Below are 18,333 nucleotides of genomic sequence, written 5' to 3'. Positions count from 1 at the left end.
TACTGTCCCCTCCCACCCACAGCTTAATCCTCCTTATCCCATCCTGCAGCCTAACCGTCCCCTCCCACAGCTTAATCCTACTCAGTCCCTCCTGCAGCCTTACCGTCCCCTCTCACAGCTTAATCCTACTCATCCCCTCCTGCAGCCTAACCATCCCCTCTCACAGCTTAATCATATCATCCCCTCCTGCAGCCTAACCGTCCCCTCTCACAGCTTAATCCTACTCATCCCCTCCTGCAGCCTAACCGTCCTCTCCCACAGCTTAATCCTACTCATCCCCTCCTGCAGCCTAACCGTCTTCTCCCACAGCTTAATCCTACTCATCCCCTCCTGCAGCCTAACCGTCCCCTCCCACAGCTTAATCCTACTCATCCCCTCCTGCAGCCTAACCGTCTTCTCCCACAATTTATCCCTGCTCAGTCCCTCCTGCAGCCTAAAGATCCCCTCCCACAGCTTAATCCTACTCATCCCCTCCTGGGCGACTTTGAGTTGAAAGCAGCTCAGTTTTGTCATTTGAGCTGCTTTCAGCTACAAATTGTGGGCAGGCAATGGAACGGTAAGCACAAATGCACGCTGCCACATTATCTTTGGTTTTACCAGCTGACTAAACAGCTTTCCATAGCCTCCTGCTATAGAAAGCTGTTCAAAGCGGCAAAAATCGCTAGGCAGGGTCAGAGCCAGATTAAGGTCTAAATGGGCCTGGAGCTGAAACTAATCAAGGGCCTATTATGCGCAATAATAGGGGTTGCGGCCAGCACCTAATAATGTGGGGGGCATGACCAGTGTTCTGTTTGGGTGGTCTGCTCATAAGTGTGTCTCTATTTGTGTAAATACTTTCAACTAATTATATTTGCCTGGAAAAAGCAGGGGGCTGGCATAAGAAAAATGCAGGGAGATATATTGGCGGGTGCACTCCAAAGGTGCACCCGCAGGACGCCAATGTCCTAAGATGCTTGCGGGGTGAGGCGGCATTCCAGTCATAAAAAAAATTACTGAAAGCCAAAACTTGGTAGACAATATGTCAGCACCTTTTATGTGGTAACCTAAGTTTACCACACCATATACCCCTTATACAAATCATGCAACACAATAGTAACCCCCTTATACTGTACTTGCTTCTTACACATAATGCCACATGGAATGAGACAAAATTCACACCGATTGAGAAAAAACTCACATTATGGCACACAGATTGAGTCAAAATTCACGTTATGCCACACAGATTAAGGCAAAATTCACATTTTGCCACATGGATTGAGCCAAAATACACACTATACAAGGCATGTCCAAACAGTGGCCCCCCAGCATAGTTTGGACATGCCTGCACTATACCAAACAGATTGAGCAACAATGCACAATATGCTTCACAAATAGGGGCATTGCGCGCCAAAGGCGCACATTAAAAATTTACACCATAATGCCCATTACATGTTAAACCTCACACCATAATCTCCATTACAAAGTATGCCAAACACCATAATGCCTATTAAAAACTGTGCTACATAAGTGTTGCTTACCTACATATTCATTGCCAGGGGTTCCATGTTCATTGCCAGGGGTTCCACGCTCATTGCCAGGGGTTCCATGCTCGTTGCCATGTGGGATTACATGCTCATTGCCAAGGGGGAATACATGCTCGCGGTAACTGGGAGACAGTCGCTGCCGGTCAGAAATGACAGCCATTAACAGCTGGGCAGAGAGCAGGGCGATGCCCGGCTGCATTCAGAGCACCCTTTTACACCAGCCTAGTCCCTGCATTTTCTGGTGTGAGGGGGAGAGAAAACCACCCCCGCCCCCTTTAAACAACTAGCTATATCTTCGGAACCAACTGACCCATTTACATGTAGGCTTTGAATGGTTTTGGTCCTGTGAAACTGGGCCTTTTGGTTCCAGAGAAATCTGTCCTCAAACAACATGAAATTACATTTCAGAAATGAAAAAAAAATAGTTTTACCTGCAATATTTCTAGACCCAATGATCCCCATATGGACCAGGTATCAGATTGAAGGCCCAGCGATTTGGGTTCGACTGAGATCAACCTCGAGTTTCTGTGATGCTGTAGGGGGAACTGGCAGCCGTTGGAACCGGGTGGAGGTTGGAAATAGCGGGTCCCATATTATCCTATGGGGAAAACGTTCCAGGTTTGCCTGGCGGTATCTCTGGTTCCCGGGGGGCTAGTGACGCGGGGCTGGTCTCGTTGGAAAGCCCTGGCTCTCAGCTACAATGGGCCTATTTGGAAATCGGGCCTGGAGCTATAGTTCCATCAGGCCCATTGTTAATCCGGCCCTGACTATAGTTACACACAATGTGTCAGTAAGCTAGTGCTATTACAGGTAGAGATGAGCGGGTCCGGATCCCCAAGATCCGGCAGATCCGAATCTCGGTATTCGGGTCAGGGTCTGAGGCGGCTCGGGAGTTCCCGCCTCAATTCCGGACCGAAAACGAGGCAAAACGTCATCATCGCGCTGTCGTATTCTCGCAGGAGCGGGATCTTATAAAAGACGCACGCGCGCCCGCCATCTTCACTCCAATCTTGGAGAGGGAAGAGGGTGGTTGGGAAGCTCCGTGTGCCCTGTGCTGTGCTCCGTGCCATGCTGTGCTGTGCTCCGTGACCTGCCCTGTGCCCTCACTGCCCTGAGCCCTGTAGTGTGATTTAAATAACTAGGTGCTGCAGTGCTCACACGCAGGGGCTGCAGTGTCCACTGTCCAGGGGCTGTCCTGTGGCCCATGCCCTGTTGTGATTTATTTAGCCCTAAGCCCTGTGTTGTGATTTATTTAGCCCTGAGCCCTGTGTTGTGTGATTTAACTAACTAACTCAGTGCTGCAGTGCTCACATGCAGGGGCTGCAGTGCTGCTGAGTAGTACACTGAGTACAGGGGCTGCAGTAATACAAGGGGCTGTGTCCAGTGTGACGGCCTATATCCATTGTCCAGTGTGACGACATATATCCTATGTCCAGTGTGACGGCCTATATCCATTGTGCAGTGTCACGAGTCACAACATATATCCTGTGTCCAGTGTGACGACATATATCCTGTGTCCAGTGTGACGACATATATCCTGTGTCCAGTGTGAGGACATATATCCAGTGTCCAGTGTGACAGATATATCCATTGTCCAGTGTGACGACATATATCCTGTGTCCAGTGTGACGACATATATCCAGTGTCCAGTGTGACATCTAACCATTGTGTGATGAAATATATCCAGTGTCCAGCGTGACATATATCCATTGTCCAGTGTGACAACATATATCCTGTGTCCAACGTGACATATATCCATTGTCCAGTGTGACGACATATATAAAGTGTCCAGTGTGACATATATCCATTGTCCAGTGTGACGACATATATCCTGTGTCCAGTGTGACTACATATATCCAGTGTCCAGTGTGACTACATATATCCAGTGTCCAGTGTGACAACATATATCCAGTGTCCAGTGTGACATATATCCTGTGTCCAGTGTGACGACATATATCCTGTGTCCAGTGTGACTACATATATCCAGTGTGACGACATATATCCAGTGTCCAGTGTGACGACATATATCCAGTGTCCAGTGTGACAACGTATATCCAGTGTCCAGTGTGACATATATCCATTGTCCAGTGTGACAACATATATCCAGTGTTCAATGTGACATGTAACCATTGTGTGATGGCATATATCCAGTGTCCAGCGTGACATATATCCAGTGTCCAGTCTGACGACATATATCCTGTGTCCAGTGTGACATATATCCATTGTCCAGTGTGACGACATATATCCTGTGTCCAGTGTGACATGTAACCATTGTGTGACGGCATATATCCTGTGTCCAGCGTGAAATATATCCATTGTCCAGTGTGACGACATATATCCAGAGTCCAGTGTGACATATATCCATTGTCCAGTGTGACTACATATATCCAGTGTCCAGTGTGACAGGGGCTGTGTCCAGTGTACAGGGGCTGTGTACAGGGGTTGTGTCCAGTGTACAGGGGTTGTGTCCAGTATACAGGAGCTGTGTACAGGAGCTGTGTCCAGGGCTGTGTCCAGGGGCAGTGTCCAGTGTGACGGCTGTGTCCAGTGTACAGGAGCTGTGTCCCGGGGCGGTGTCCAGAGGCTGTGTCCATTGTCCAGGGGCTGTGTACAGGGTAACGGGCTGTGTCCATTGTCCAGGGGCTGTGTCCAGGGTGACGGGCTGTGTCCAGTGTCCAGGGGCAGTGTCCAGTGTGATGGCTGTGTCCAGTGTACAGGAGCTGTGTCCAGGGGCGGTGTCCAGAGGCTGTGTCCAGTGTGACGGCTGTGTCCATTGTCCAGGGGCTGTGTCCAGTGTGACGGGCTGTGTCCAGGGGCAGTGTCCAGGGGCTGTGTCCATTGTCCAGGGGCTGTGTCCAGGGTGACGGGCTGTGTCCAGTGTCCAGGGGCAGTGTCCAGTGTGAAGGCTGTGTCCAGTGTACAGGAGCAGTGTCTAGTGTGAAGGCTGTGTCCAGTGTACAGGAGCTGTGTCCAGGGGCGGTGTCCAGAGGCTGTGTCCAGTGTGACGGCTGTGTCCATTGTCCAGGGGCTGTGTCCAGTGTGACGGGCTGTGTCCAGGGGCTGTGTCCAGAGGCTGTGTCCATTGTCTAGGGGCTGTGTCCAGGGTGACGGGCTGTGTCCAGTGTCCAGGGGCAGTGTCCAGTGTGACGGGCTGTGTCCAGGGGCAGTGTCCAGGGGCTGTGTCCAGAGGCTGTGTCCATTGTCCAGGGGCTGTGTCCAGGGTGACGGGCTGTGTCCAGTGTCCAGGGGCTGTGTCCAGTGTGACGGGCTGTGTCCAGGGGCTGTGTCCAGAGGCTGTGTCCATTGTCTAGGGGCTGTGTCCAGGGTGACGGGCTGTGTCCAGTGTCCAGGGGCAGTGTCCAGTGTGACGGGCTGTGTCCAGGGGCAGTGTCCAGGGGCTGTGTCCAGAGGCTGTGTCCATTGTCCAGGGGCTGTGTCCAGGGTGACGGGCTGTGTCCAGTGTCCAGGGGCTGTGTCCAGGGGCAGTGTCCAGTGTCCAAGGGGTTGTGTCCAGTGTAAAGTAAGAAAAATACATAAAAGTAATAAATCAGGGTTGCCGACTTTAATATTCTCCTCTCCGGGAGAAGACCGGAGAGGAGAGTTTCAGCAGCTGCTCGGTGGGCGGGGCTTGAGCGCAACGTCACTAAGCCCCGCCCCATTGTGGTAAACAGTTGCATTCACGGATTTCCGTGGAGGGGGCGGGGCTAAAATGACGTGATTTTGACATTTTAGCTCCTCCCCCTCCTCTGAGACCCGCGGATTGCGGCATTTAAATGCCGCAATCGTGGGCGCAGCAGGGGTCCCCCCTGAATCCAGGAGGGTTGTCCACCCTTCCAGAGGGCCGGGAGGGGGACCCGATTTTCGGGAGACTCCCGGTAATTCCGGGAGGGTCGGCAACCCTGTAATAAATAATCATTTTTGGAGGATGATGGAGGAGGAAATAGTGGGAGATCAGCAACCTGATAGAAGTGCTGAAGCTTCTACCACAAGTCATGACAAGGCCGATACCTCTTTGTATTTGCTCTTTGGAGCACTTCTCTTTTTTGGGATAGTTTATTAAACTGCCACCATGTCTGCCCCTGCAGTGCCGCTCTGCCAGGTTGGACGTGTAAGGTCCACATGTATGTGATGCCGACTGCTGTCGCTTAGCTTAGTCATCCAGCTACCTCGGTATACCCTTTTGGCCCAACTACAGTAAATGAAAACAATTTTGTAAGCTGTGAAGTGATCAAAACTGACTAGCAATGAGTGGAAACTAATGTTATTGAGGTCAATAATACTTTAGGGGCAAAAACAGGCCCAAATTCTGTTATTTTAGCCATTTTTAGCATTTTTTCATAAAAATCCAGATCCAAAACCAAAACCCACAATGGTGGTTTTGCCAAAACCAATCCAGATCCAAAAACGCGAAGGGAGATCCAGATCCAAAACCTAAACCCGAAAAGTGGCCGCCGCACATCTCTAATTACAGGGTGAGCTTCTAAACTTACACACAATATGTCAGTAGTTACTCACAAAGAGTCAGTAAGCCAGTGCCATACAGATAGGCTGCCATAGATACACACTATGTGTCAGTAAGACGTGCTATACAGGGTAGGCTGCTATAGATACATGTAATGTGTCAGCAAGTCGGTGCTATACAGGGTAGTAGTGTTCCCGCTAGGCTTATTTCACGGGGCGCTGCGCCCTGCCCCTTTTATAGCTGCCGATTTCCGCCCTGCCTGTTTCTGCCCGCCCTGCATAGTTAATAGCCGCTGCCGCGCTAGAAGTCTCCTCCCGCTGACAGTGTAAGCTGCTAGCGCGGCAGCGTGTGGACACTCCCCCCTCAGCCCTGACATGCCGCAGCAGCGGGGGGGACAGTGAGCACCAGGAGATCATGGGGCAGAGGCTACTCTGTGCGTGACAGTGCGTCCCCTTGAAGGCATCGGCCCAGAAGCCTGCTGGTGGTGACACCTGCTGGCTGGAGGCAGTGCTTGGCCCCCGGGGCCGGTGATGGACAGCTGGGCACCCTGGGATATGCAGCCCTCCCGCTCCCCTGCCGCCGCGCACTTGTTGATGCGCCCTAGTGCAGCGTGTAGTTGGGTCCCGGCTCATCTTCCCCTCTCTCCGCAGGCCACACGGACTCCTCAGCGCTGCCTCTGGGGGACTTTATGGGGGATATAACCCGCTCCGGAGAGTTACCCCTGCCAGAGGGCTGGGAGCAGGTCAGGGACGTGGACGGCAAAGTTGATTATATTGATCACAGATAAGTGTCAAAGGTCTGTTTCATATGTGCAAGTTTATTTACATGTGCAATGCTAATAACCACCATTGTTGGCCATATAATATTGTCCAGTATACATAGGAAAGTTGCAGGAACCCAACTTTAACGTTTCATTTCCGGACGCATTGTTTGCATTATATTGATCCTCTCACATTTTCTGTAATCACAGTATGCATATTGCCAATCAAAATATTGTCCATAATAAATACAGGATGTGGCCAGGGGGTCTCAGGTGGTCAGAAGTAATGTACTCAAAGCCCAGCAGTATTCATACATTTATCAGGTTTACATGGCTAAACTCAAGGAATTTGTGCTTGAAATAGGCAATACTTAATGGGTGCCAACAACACTATTGCCCATTCTCCATCACTGACATTCGCAGTACGAGTGCAGTGCACAAGCAAATTGATGGTGTGACGCTCAGGTGTCACAAGATGGGTTATATAGCATAAATGTGCCGATGGTATGATGCTCAGGTGTCACAAGATGGATTATATACAGTAGCATAAATGTGCTGATGGTGTGACGCTCAGGTGTCACAAGATGGTTATATAGCATAAATGTGCTGTTGGTGTGACACTCAGGTGTCACAAGATGGTTATATAGCATAAATGTGCTGATGGTGTGACACTCAGGTGTCACAAGATGGATTATATAGCATAAATGTGCTGTTGGTGTGACACTCAGGTGTCACAAGATGGTTATATAGCATAAATGTGCTGATGGTGTGACATTCAGGTGTCACAGGATGGGTTATATAGCATAAATGTGCTGATGGTGTGACACTCACGTGTCACAAGATGGGTTATATAGCATAAATGTGCTGATGGTGTGACGCTCAGGTGTCACAAGATGGATTATATAGTATAAATGTGCTGATGGAGTGACGCTCAGGTGTCACAAGATGGATTATATAGTATAAATGTGCTGATGGTGTGACGCTCAGGTGTCACAGGATGGATTATATAGCATAAATGTGCTGATGGTGTGACGCTCAGATGTCACAAGATGGGTTATATAGCATAAATGTGCTGATGTTGTGACGCTCAGGTTTCACAGGATGGATTATATAGTATAAATGTGCTGATGGTGTGACGCTCAGGTGTCACAAGATGGTTATATAGCATAAATGTGCTGATGGTGTGCCACTCAGGTGTCACAAGATGGTTATATAGCATAAATGTGCCGATGGTGTGATGCTCAGGTGTCACAAGATGGATTATATACAGTAGCATAAATGTGCTGATGGTGTGACGCTCAGGTGTCACAAGATGGTTATATAGCATAAATGTGCTGTTGGTGTGACACTCAGGTGTCACAAGATGGTTATATAGCATAAATGTGCTGATGGTGTGACACTCAGGTGTCACAAGATGGATTATATAGCATAAATGTGCTGTTGGTGTGACACTCAGGTGTCACAAGATGGTTATATAGCATAAATGTGCTGATGGTGTGACATTTAGGGGTCACAGGATGGGTTATATAGCATAAATGTGCTGATGGTGTGACACTCACGTGTCACAAGATGGATTATATAGCATAAATGTGCTGATGGTGTGACTCTCAGGTGTCACAAGATGGGTTATATAGCATAAATGTGCTGATGGTGTGACGCTCAGGTGTCACAGGATGGATTATATAGTATAAATGTGCTGATGGTGTGACGCTCAGGTGTCACAAGATGGTTATATAGCATAAATGTGCTGATGGAGTGACACTCAGGTGTCACAAGATGGGTTGTATAGCATAAATGTGCTGATGGTGTGACGCTCAGGTGTCACAGGATGGGTTATATAGCATAAATGTGCTGATGGAGTGACACTCAGGTGTCACAAGATGGGTTGTATAGCATAAATGTGCTGATGGTGTGACGCTCAGGTGTCACAGGATGGATTATATAGCATAAATGTGCCAATGGTGTGACACTCTGGTGTCACAAGATGGGTTATATAGCATAAATGTGCTGATGTTGTGACGCTCAGGTGTCACAGGATGGATAATATAGCATAAATGTGCTGATGGTTTGACGCTCCGGTGTCACAAGATAGGTTATATAGCATAAATGTGCAAATTGATGGTGTGACCCTCAGGTGTCACAAGATGGTTATATAGCATAAATGTGCTGATGGTGTGACGCTCCGGTGTCACAAGATGGGTTATATAGCATAAATGTGCTGATGTTGTGACACTCTGGTGTCACAAGATGGTTATATAGCATAAATGTGCTGATGGTGTGACACTCAGGTGTCACAGGATGGATTATATAGCATAAATGTGCTGATGGTGTGATGCTAAGGTGTCACAGGATGGATTATATAGCATAAATGTGCTGATGGTGTGACGCTCAGGTGTCACAGGATGGATTATGTAGCATAAATTTGCTGATGGTGTGACGCTCCGGTGTCACAAGACGGTTATATAGCATAAATGTGCCGATGGTGTGACGCTCGGTTGTCACAAGGTGGATTATATACTTTAGCAATAATGTGCTGATGGTTTGAAGATCAGGTGTCACCATTTTGACCTTTTAAATTAAAATGTGCCCTCGCGAATGAAAAATGTGCCCTCGAGAATGAAAAATGTGCCCTCGCAAATGAAAAATGCGCCCTCGCGATTGAAAAATGTGCCCTCGCGATTGAAAAATGTGCCATTCCCGTGATCAGCACCCTGCCCTAAAAAATTTCTAGAGTGAACACTAGGTAGGCTACTATAGTTACACACAATTTGTCAGTAAAACGTGATATACTGTACTGGGTAGTCGTGTATAGTTACACAATGTGTCAGTAAGCCAGTGATATACAGGGTAGGTAGATGTTACACTGACGGTCAGAGAGCAGTGATTCACTCCTAACATTCCGTTTATAAATCGTTAATGGTATCATTCAGTGTTTAAGACCTAGATCGTTCACCCACCAGGTGAAGCAATATCTTTATCAATATCTCGTTTGCTAACAATATTGCATAGAGGTGATTCAGTATATCCAATCAGCCTTCTGCAGCTATCTATCCTATGGCTTACAGGTAACTCCACTATTGAGCCTTTCTGTCTAGGCCACACACAGTAACCTATCACTGTTACCATAACAACACAGGTGTTCCGCCAATGCGCATTTCACTTTAATGGCTTTATCAGGGTCACACATGACCAGTAGCGGTGCCCGAACAGACCTTCTGAGAGCACAGAGGCTGAAGCAGCACTGACAGACCCCTACCCAAACTTTAGTATGGTACTTGGCAAGGCCTGATACACTTGACAGCATTAAGACATGATATATTGGTATAAAAAACCCTGCCCCAATCTGCAAAGCGCCTCCCACTTTGGTAATATATTTGCCCCTTTCAGGGTTGTAAATTGAGGCAGGTAGGAGATATGCTATTCTGCCCTTGCTTATACATACACATAGTCTAAAGGTGGCCATACACAATCAGATTTATCTTCAGATCTGGCTGCTTGAAACAAAAAAATGGTTATGGATGAGAGCAAATGACAGTTGACCATTTGCTTGGAAATGTTGGAAAACAGACAAACTGTCACTCATCCATAACCATGTTTTTGTTCCAACCAGCCAGATCTGAAGATAAATCTTACTAGTGTATGGGCACCACTTTATTTGTATACATATATTTGCCTGTATGGCTGCTGCTAATACCTGTGTGATGACATCACAATGGCCCTGTGATGACATAACAGTGATTCTATGATGTCACAATGCCTGGTGAGCCAGGACGGAACACTAGGAGTCATTCTGTTGCCTGGTCCCGACTTGTGCAGTCAGAGCTTTTGAACGTGTCTGATTATTCAGCATTTTCAGTTCATATATTGTGTTTGGAGAGGAGCAAGGAGAGAGAGGAGAGAGAGGAGGAAGGAGGAGACAAACGGGAGCAGCCCTGCGCTGCGTCCCGTTCTATAGTGGCAAGGTAAGTGCGCTTTTATTTCTATTCATTCTTTGTGTTTGAGCAATTGGGGTTCTTCATGGATTTCTTAAGGGGCGAGGCTCACCTTAAAGTGGGCGTGTCATAGCATAGAAGGCGGTTATGTCCCAATTTAGTGGGTGTTTCAGGGGGTCTTTGCCCAAATCTGAGGGGTTATTTATTATTTATATCACTGCCGGTTCCCAATGACCCCCAACATTTGGCGTTCCATATTAGCTAAAATGGTTATTCGATTCCAGTGGGTTCGTTCCCCCCCCACACACACACACACAAACACTTTTTTATTTTGGTTTAAACCCTTTCTTTTTGTTGGTGGTTAAATAATCACAATGTGCATGTTACAATGGGCACCGATATTATGCACACATTTCACTGCAAATGAGGTTGCTGATAAATGGGCTTTAAATAATAAACCCTTTATTTCCCCCATTACTCCATTATGTATTCGCTGATACCTGCATATCTGTGGTCAGTTGTGTAACACATATTTATACTGATCCTACTAGCGGAGCATTGTGATTCCGGATTATAATCGTATGAATATGAAATGAATTGTAACATTGTGACAGGAGATCGGGGACCATATTCACTTTTTGCTTTTCATGGCGCCCAGAGAGGTCGCGTATAGTAGCGTAAAGGGCTCGCTTGGCTGCCTATTTCCGCTGCCTATCAAGCAGGTAAACTCCATCCCGCCAAAGGCACGCCCACCTCGCCACACAAATACCCGCACTATGCTGCAACGCGTACGCTTACACATTCACGTGTAAGTACCCGCATCGAATGATTTTTCCTCTGTTCGTTGTGTTTCCGTCCATTATGACTAGAAGGGATATTTGTGTATAGCTTATTTGTTATTTAAAATTTCTATTTTATCTTTTTTTCAGTGAGTCAAGCTTGCTACAAGAGGGGAAATGGCCCAATTGCCATCAGAGAGCCAAACCAAACAAGAACCCCGGGAGAGGCAGATGCCCCCGGCACCGCGGGTAAGACAGGCCCCACCGCCTCCCCGCGAGAAAAAGGCACCACCGCCTCCCCGCGAGAGAAAGGCACCACCGCCTCCCCGCGAGAGAAAGGCCCCACCGCGTCCCTGCGAGAGAAAGGCCCCACCGGCACCGAGGGAGAGACAGGCCCCACCGGCACCGAGGGAGAGAAAGGCCCCACCGACACCAAGGGAGAGACAGGCCCCACCGGCACCAAGGGAGAGACAGGCTCCATTGGCACTAAGGGAGAGACAGGCCCCACCGGCACCAAGGGAGAGACAGGCCCCACCGGCACCAAGGGAGAGACAGTCTTCCTCACCATTGAGGAATTCGCCCCCGTCAATATCCACGGTGTGGCAAGAGCCACCGTCACGATCAACGGAATGGTATACGCCCCCATCACCATCCATGGAGAGGCAAGAGCCCCTGTTCCAATCCACGGAGTGGCATGAGAACCCATTCTCAATGGACTGGTATTCCGAGATCCCAGAAACATCCACGGAGTGGCAAGAGTCTCAGGAAGCATCCACAGAGTGGCAAGAGTCCCAGGAAGCATCCACGGTGTGGCAAGAGTGCCAGGAAGCATCCATGGTGTGGCAAGAGTCCCAGGAAACCTACACGGAGCGGCAAGAGACCCAGGAAACATCTATGGAGTGGCCCCCCGTCACCACCCACAGAGTGGTATACGCCCCCATCACCATCCACGGAGTGGTATGCACCCCCGCCGCCATCCACGGAGTGGCATGCGCCCCCGTCACCATTTACGGAGTGGCAAGCGTCCCTGTCACTGGAGTGGCATGCACCCCCTATACCATCCAAGGAGTGGTATGCACCCCTGTCACCATCACGGAGTGGCATGCACTCCCAATGTAGAGGCATCCCACTACATTTCAACTTCTGTTAAATATGGAATATTGCACATAACAACCAATCAGACTGTATCTATTATCTCCTATACGATACTAAATAAATGAGTAGTCTAGATAATAGACAAATTATTTATTTAGTATTGTCTAGGAGATACTAGATAGAATCTGATTGGTTGTTATGGGCAACATCCCATCTTCAACAGAATTCCCATCTTATACCCCATCATGTGTTATTTCCAACAACAATTTGGGTAATAAAATGAGTGTTGAATAATACTGTATCTCTGTGGTTATTTCCTCATTTGGAGCGTCTCCATGCTGTGTGAATGCTTGGCGGCTACAGTGTCAGAATATGTCAAATAAAACATGTGTACATTTACTTTTTTAAATATGTCTACACACATCTCAGAGGGTTCCTTGGTTTATGAGAAGACCTAGCCATTACCCGATAATTCTGTCTGCACACATCTCAGAGGGCTCCTTGGTCTATGAGAAGGACCTAGCCATTACCCATCATTCTCCTGTCTACACACATCTCAGAGGGTTCCTTGGTCTATGAGGAGACATAGCCATTACCCATGATTCTTCTATCTACATACATCTCAGAGGGTTCCTTGGTTCCTTTCTCCTATCTACAGACATCTCAAAGGGTTTCTCGATCTATGAGGAGACATAGCCATTACCCCATCATTCTCCTGTCTACACACAACTCAGATGGGTTCCTTGGTCTATGAGGAGATGCAGCCATTACCTCATCATTATTGTGTCTACATACAGGACATCTCAGAGGGTTCCTTGGTCTAGGAGGAGACCCATTGGTCTAGTAGGAGACCCCATCATTCTCCTGTTTACACACATCTCAGAGGGTTCCTTGCTTTGGTCCTTGCAGTATTTAAAACAGCCATTAAAATCATGTAATTTCAGTAATGTTACAAATGCCTGGGGAGTTCATACAGTAGGTTGCGGCACATTCAAAATGTTACCTCAGGAAACAAAATGGCCACTTCACAAAGCGCTGCAGTGAGGCCCCTCGTTCACAGTGACTGATATTTTGCATCTTCCTAACAAGTTTGTGCTAAATTAATACACACAATGCAATATTAGCATTGCTGTCTGTCAAAAAGTGTATTAGTAGGTCGACGATAACTAGGTCAACGGTCATTAGGTCAACCACTATTGGTCGACAGTGAAAAGGTCTACATGCACTATGGTTGACATGGACTAAAGTTTGAGACAAGCAAAAGGTCGACATGACTTTTTAAGATTTTTAGTGCCTAGGTCAACAATAGTCGACATAGACCCTCAATTAGTGTACCAAGTACCCTCGTATGGTGCCTCCCTCGCCATACTTTACCATTACCAATTGTAGGCCACATGGATAATAAATTATAACAAGTTATCCATGTGAAAAAGGTTGGAAAGAGATAAAAACAGCCAACCAGCATCTAACTGCCATGTTACGGCCTGTGTTTCAAAAATGTCAGCTAAGAGCTGATTGGTTGGTACCTTAGCTCTCTCCAATGTTTGATAAATATCCTCCTTACAGACACAGCAGGCTTCTTCCGAACACTTCAAGTCCAGCGCTTATTTGGTGCAGACAAGGAAATGGGTAATTATGTCCTGACAATACAGTGTACAGCATACAAAAAGACCGACAAGCCTTGATGAACAGCACACGTGGCACACTTATCTCTCTCCTTATGTACACACCACTGGAGAGTGGTATAGTCAGATGATTATCGATTTTGGCCACACTTTATTTCATACAAACGGAGAAGAGGAGACGCCCAATCCACATGTGGTAGGGAATATGGATTGTACACTCCACTGGGGCAGGGACTGATGTCAATGTTCAAATATTCTCTGTAAAGTGCAGCGGAATCTGTGTGCGCTATATAAGAAACTGCTAATAAATAAATTAATAATATAGGGATGTATGGTATTTTCTCCCCACTCAGGCAGGCATCTTCGGTGATGGGTATCCATATATAACAAGAATCCCTTTCAATACTGCGGTCATCTCTACTGTATAAACCAGTTTGAGGTGGAGAAGAGGAGACTAATATACCTTCATAGGGATGAATTATCTATTGATAGCGCTGATGAACGAGACACGATTTCATATGGTCTTGCATATGATCTTTTTCTTTCATGTGTTTATATGGTGTGGGGACACCATCCCTGTGTCTTCATCCACCAAGATGCTTTCTAAGCGCGATTTGAACACCTTTATATTACTTTCATACTATAGAGTAGGCTACTATAACAAGGGTATAATCGGGGGTAACTCTCAGGGTGCATCAGGAATGTCATGTAATAAAATGTTATGTTGTAACAGTCACGTTACCCCATTACAGTTCTTAGGTACAGATGATCTTAGTATACGGGAAGGAGGGAATGACAGAGGAAGAATTCCCAGAACTATAAAGAGGGCAGGCAGTGTGCATGGTGGGGAGGCCTGTAGAGAGTCTATTGAAGGGGAGAGGGGAAAGAGGAAGCTAGTAAAGAATTCAAATGGGTCCTGGGGTGAAACTAATCACAATATTAGAGCCATATCTAAAAATAAACATAAATTAAAATGCTTACTGGCTAATGCAAGAAGCTTAGTGAGTAAAATCGGGGAGCTAGAAACGGTGATCAGTAGGGACGACTACGACATCATTGGTATTACAGAAACATGGTGTAATGAGTCGCAAGACTGGGCATTAAACATGGAGGGATATACACTCTACAGGAAAGACAGGGAAAATAGAAGGGGCGGGGGTGTGTGCCTATATGTAAATAATAACTTAACAATGTGAGAAAAATATGAGCACAGACCTGGAAGACGACAACTCGGAGACAGTGTGGGCAGAGATAACCGACAATAAAAAAAAAAAAAAAAATTCATAATAGGGGTATGCTATAGACCACCAAATATAAATGAAAGGGAAGAGTCTCTTCTTTTAAACCAAATCAAACAAGCATCAAATCAGGGTCAGGTATTAATTATGGGGGATTTTAATTTACCCGACATTGATTGGGAAAACGAAACAGGTAAATCAGCAAGAAGCAATAGGTTCTTAAGCTTACTTAAAGACCAGTTTATTACACAAACGGTAGAAACTCCAACTCGTGATGAGGCACTCTTGGACTTAGTATTAACAAATAACACAGACTTAGTTTCAAACACAAAAGTAATTGAACAATTAGGGAACAGTGATCACAATATGGTTTCACTGGAAATCAACTTCAGTAAATTACATCAAAAAGGATCTGCAAAAATACTAAACTTCAGAAAAGCAAACTTTGAATTATTCAGGGAAGCCCTAACAGGAATTGGGTGGGAAACGGTTATGGAGGGAAAAAATGCAGAGGAAATGTGGGATACTCTAAAAAAAGGTGCTTGATTCACTAACTATTGAATACATTCCTAAAGTAACTAAAGGTAAATTAAAAAAAAAAAAAAGCCACCATGGTTGGACAAAGAAGTAAGGTCAGCTATCAACAATAAAACCAGAGCCTTTAAATTCTATAAAAATAACTTGAATGAGGAGGCGTTCGCAAAATACAAAGAATCAAACAAAACTAACAAAACTTGTAAAGGGGTAATCAAAGCAGCTAAAATATTATATGAAGAGTGCATAGCCACTGAAAGCAAAACCAACCCAAAGAAGTTTTTTAAATACATAAATAGTAAACGTTTAATTAAGGAAAACATAGGCCCACTAACTGATACTAGTGAAAAAAGTGTTACTGAGGACAAGGGAAAAGCAAAACTGTTAAATGAGTTCTTCTCATCAGTATTTACTAAGGGAGAGCAGACTGTGGAATGAACATTTACCACAAACGGGACAAATAAGCCAGATCTCATTGTGGATTTCACGCCAAAGGAAATAATACTGAGGCTAAGCAAACTCAAAACAAATAAATCACCAGGGCCAGATGGGATTCATCCGAGGGTATTAATGGAATTAAGGGATGAACTAGCTACCCCCCTACATTATATCTTTAGCAAGTCACTATCGTCAGGTATAGTACCAAAAGATTGGAGAATAGCAGAGGTAGTGCCAATATTCAAAAAAGGAAAAAAGGAAGATCCCGCTAATTACAGACCCGTTAGTTTAACATCAATTGTGGGTAAACTATTTGAAGGATTTTTAAGGGATGGTATCCAGGAATATTTAGATCATCACCGTCTACTCAGTACTAACCAACATGGGTTCGTGAAAAATCGTTCATGCCAAACTAATCTACTAGGGTTCTATGAAGAGGTTAGCAAAAACCTCGATAATGGAAATGCTGTAGATGTGATTTTCCTAGATTTGGCTAAAGCATTTGATACTGTCCCACACAAGAGATTGATTAATAAAATGGAGAACCTAGGATTGGGTGAAAATATCTGCAGATGGGTAGGGAATTGGCTATGTAATAGAGAACAAAGAGTGGTTGTGAATGGTGCCGTATCAGATATGATACCGGTACTAAGTGGAGTGCCCCAGGGTTCGGTTTTGGGGCCCATTTTGTTTAACATTTTTATTAACGATATTGGGATAGGGTTACTCAGCAATGTATCCATCTTTGCAGATGATACAAAACTTAGCAAAGTCATCAAATCATCAGAAGATGTCACCATGCTTCAAAATGATCTTGCAATTCTAGATGAGTGGGCAAAAAAATGGAAGATGAGGTTCAATGTAGATAAATGTAAGGTTATGCACCTTGGGAGACACAACCAGTGTGCAAGTTACAACCTTAGCGGAGAGGAACTGGGTAATACCATACTTGAAAAGGATCTAGGAGGCCAAATAGACAGCAAACTAGGATGTAGTGCCCATTGTAATGTAGCTACAAAAAAGGCAAACAAAATTCTGGCATGTATTAAGAGGGGAATGGAAACTAGGGACTCAAGGGTAATTATGCCACTATATAAAGCATTGGTGAGACCTCACCTAGAGTACGGAGTACAGTTCTGGGCCCCACACTATAAAAAGGACATCATAGAATTAGAAAAAGTCCAAAGGCGAGCAACAAAGCTTATTAGGGGAATGGAGAATTTAAGCTACGGGGAGAGATTAAGCAATTTGGGACTATTTACATTAGAAAAGAGACGTTTAAGGGGGGACATGCTCAACATGTACAAGTATATCAAGGGCCAATATAAGGAACTGTCACACACCCTCTTTTCTACTAGAAAGGAATCTAGGACGCGAGGGCATGAGTATAGATTAGAAGAAATAAGATTTCATTCAGCTAGTAGAAAGAATTTCTTTACGGTCAGAACAGTCAAACTCTGGAACTCTCTTCCCAGAGAGGTGGTAACGGCTGGCTCATTAAATGCGTTCAAGGCAAAGTTGGACAAACATTTACTGGAGAAAAACATCCATGGGTACAAATAAGAAATATAATTTGTCTGTAAAATACCAGAACCTACCAAATCAGCAATGGATATCTATACCAGGTTGAACTAGATGGACGCAAGTCTTTTTTCAGCCTTACCTACTATGTAACTATGTAACTATATATAGTTACACACAATGTGTCAGTAAGCTAGTGCTATTACAGGTAGAGATGAGCGGGTCCGGATCCCGAGATTCGACAGATCCGAATCTCGGGATCCGGGTCAGGGTCCGAGGCGGCTCGGAAGTTCCCGCCTCCGATCCGGACCGAAAACGAGGCAAAACATCATCGCGCTGTCGGATTCTCGCGGGAGCGGGATCTTATAAAAGACGCACACGCGCCCGCCATCTTCACTCCAATCTTGGAGAGGGAATAGGGTGGTT

Source organism: Crinia signifera, chromosome 19, assembly GCF_055691185.1.
Source record: "Crinia signifera chromosome 19, ASM5569118v1, whole genome shotgun sequence".
NCBI classification, from domain to species: domain Eukaryota; kingdom Metazoa; phylum Chordata; class Amphibia; order Anura; family Myobatrachidae; genus Crinia; species Crinia signifera.
Note: the sequence above shows the minus strand (reverse complement) of the source record.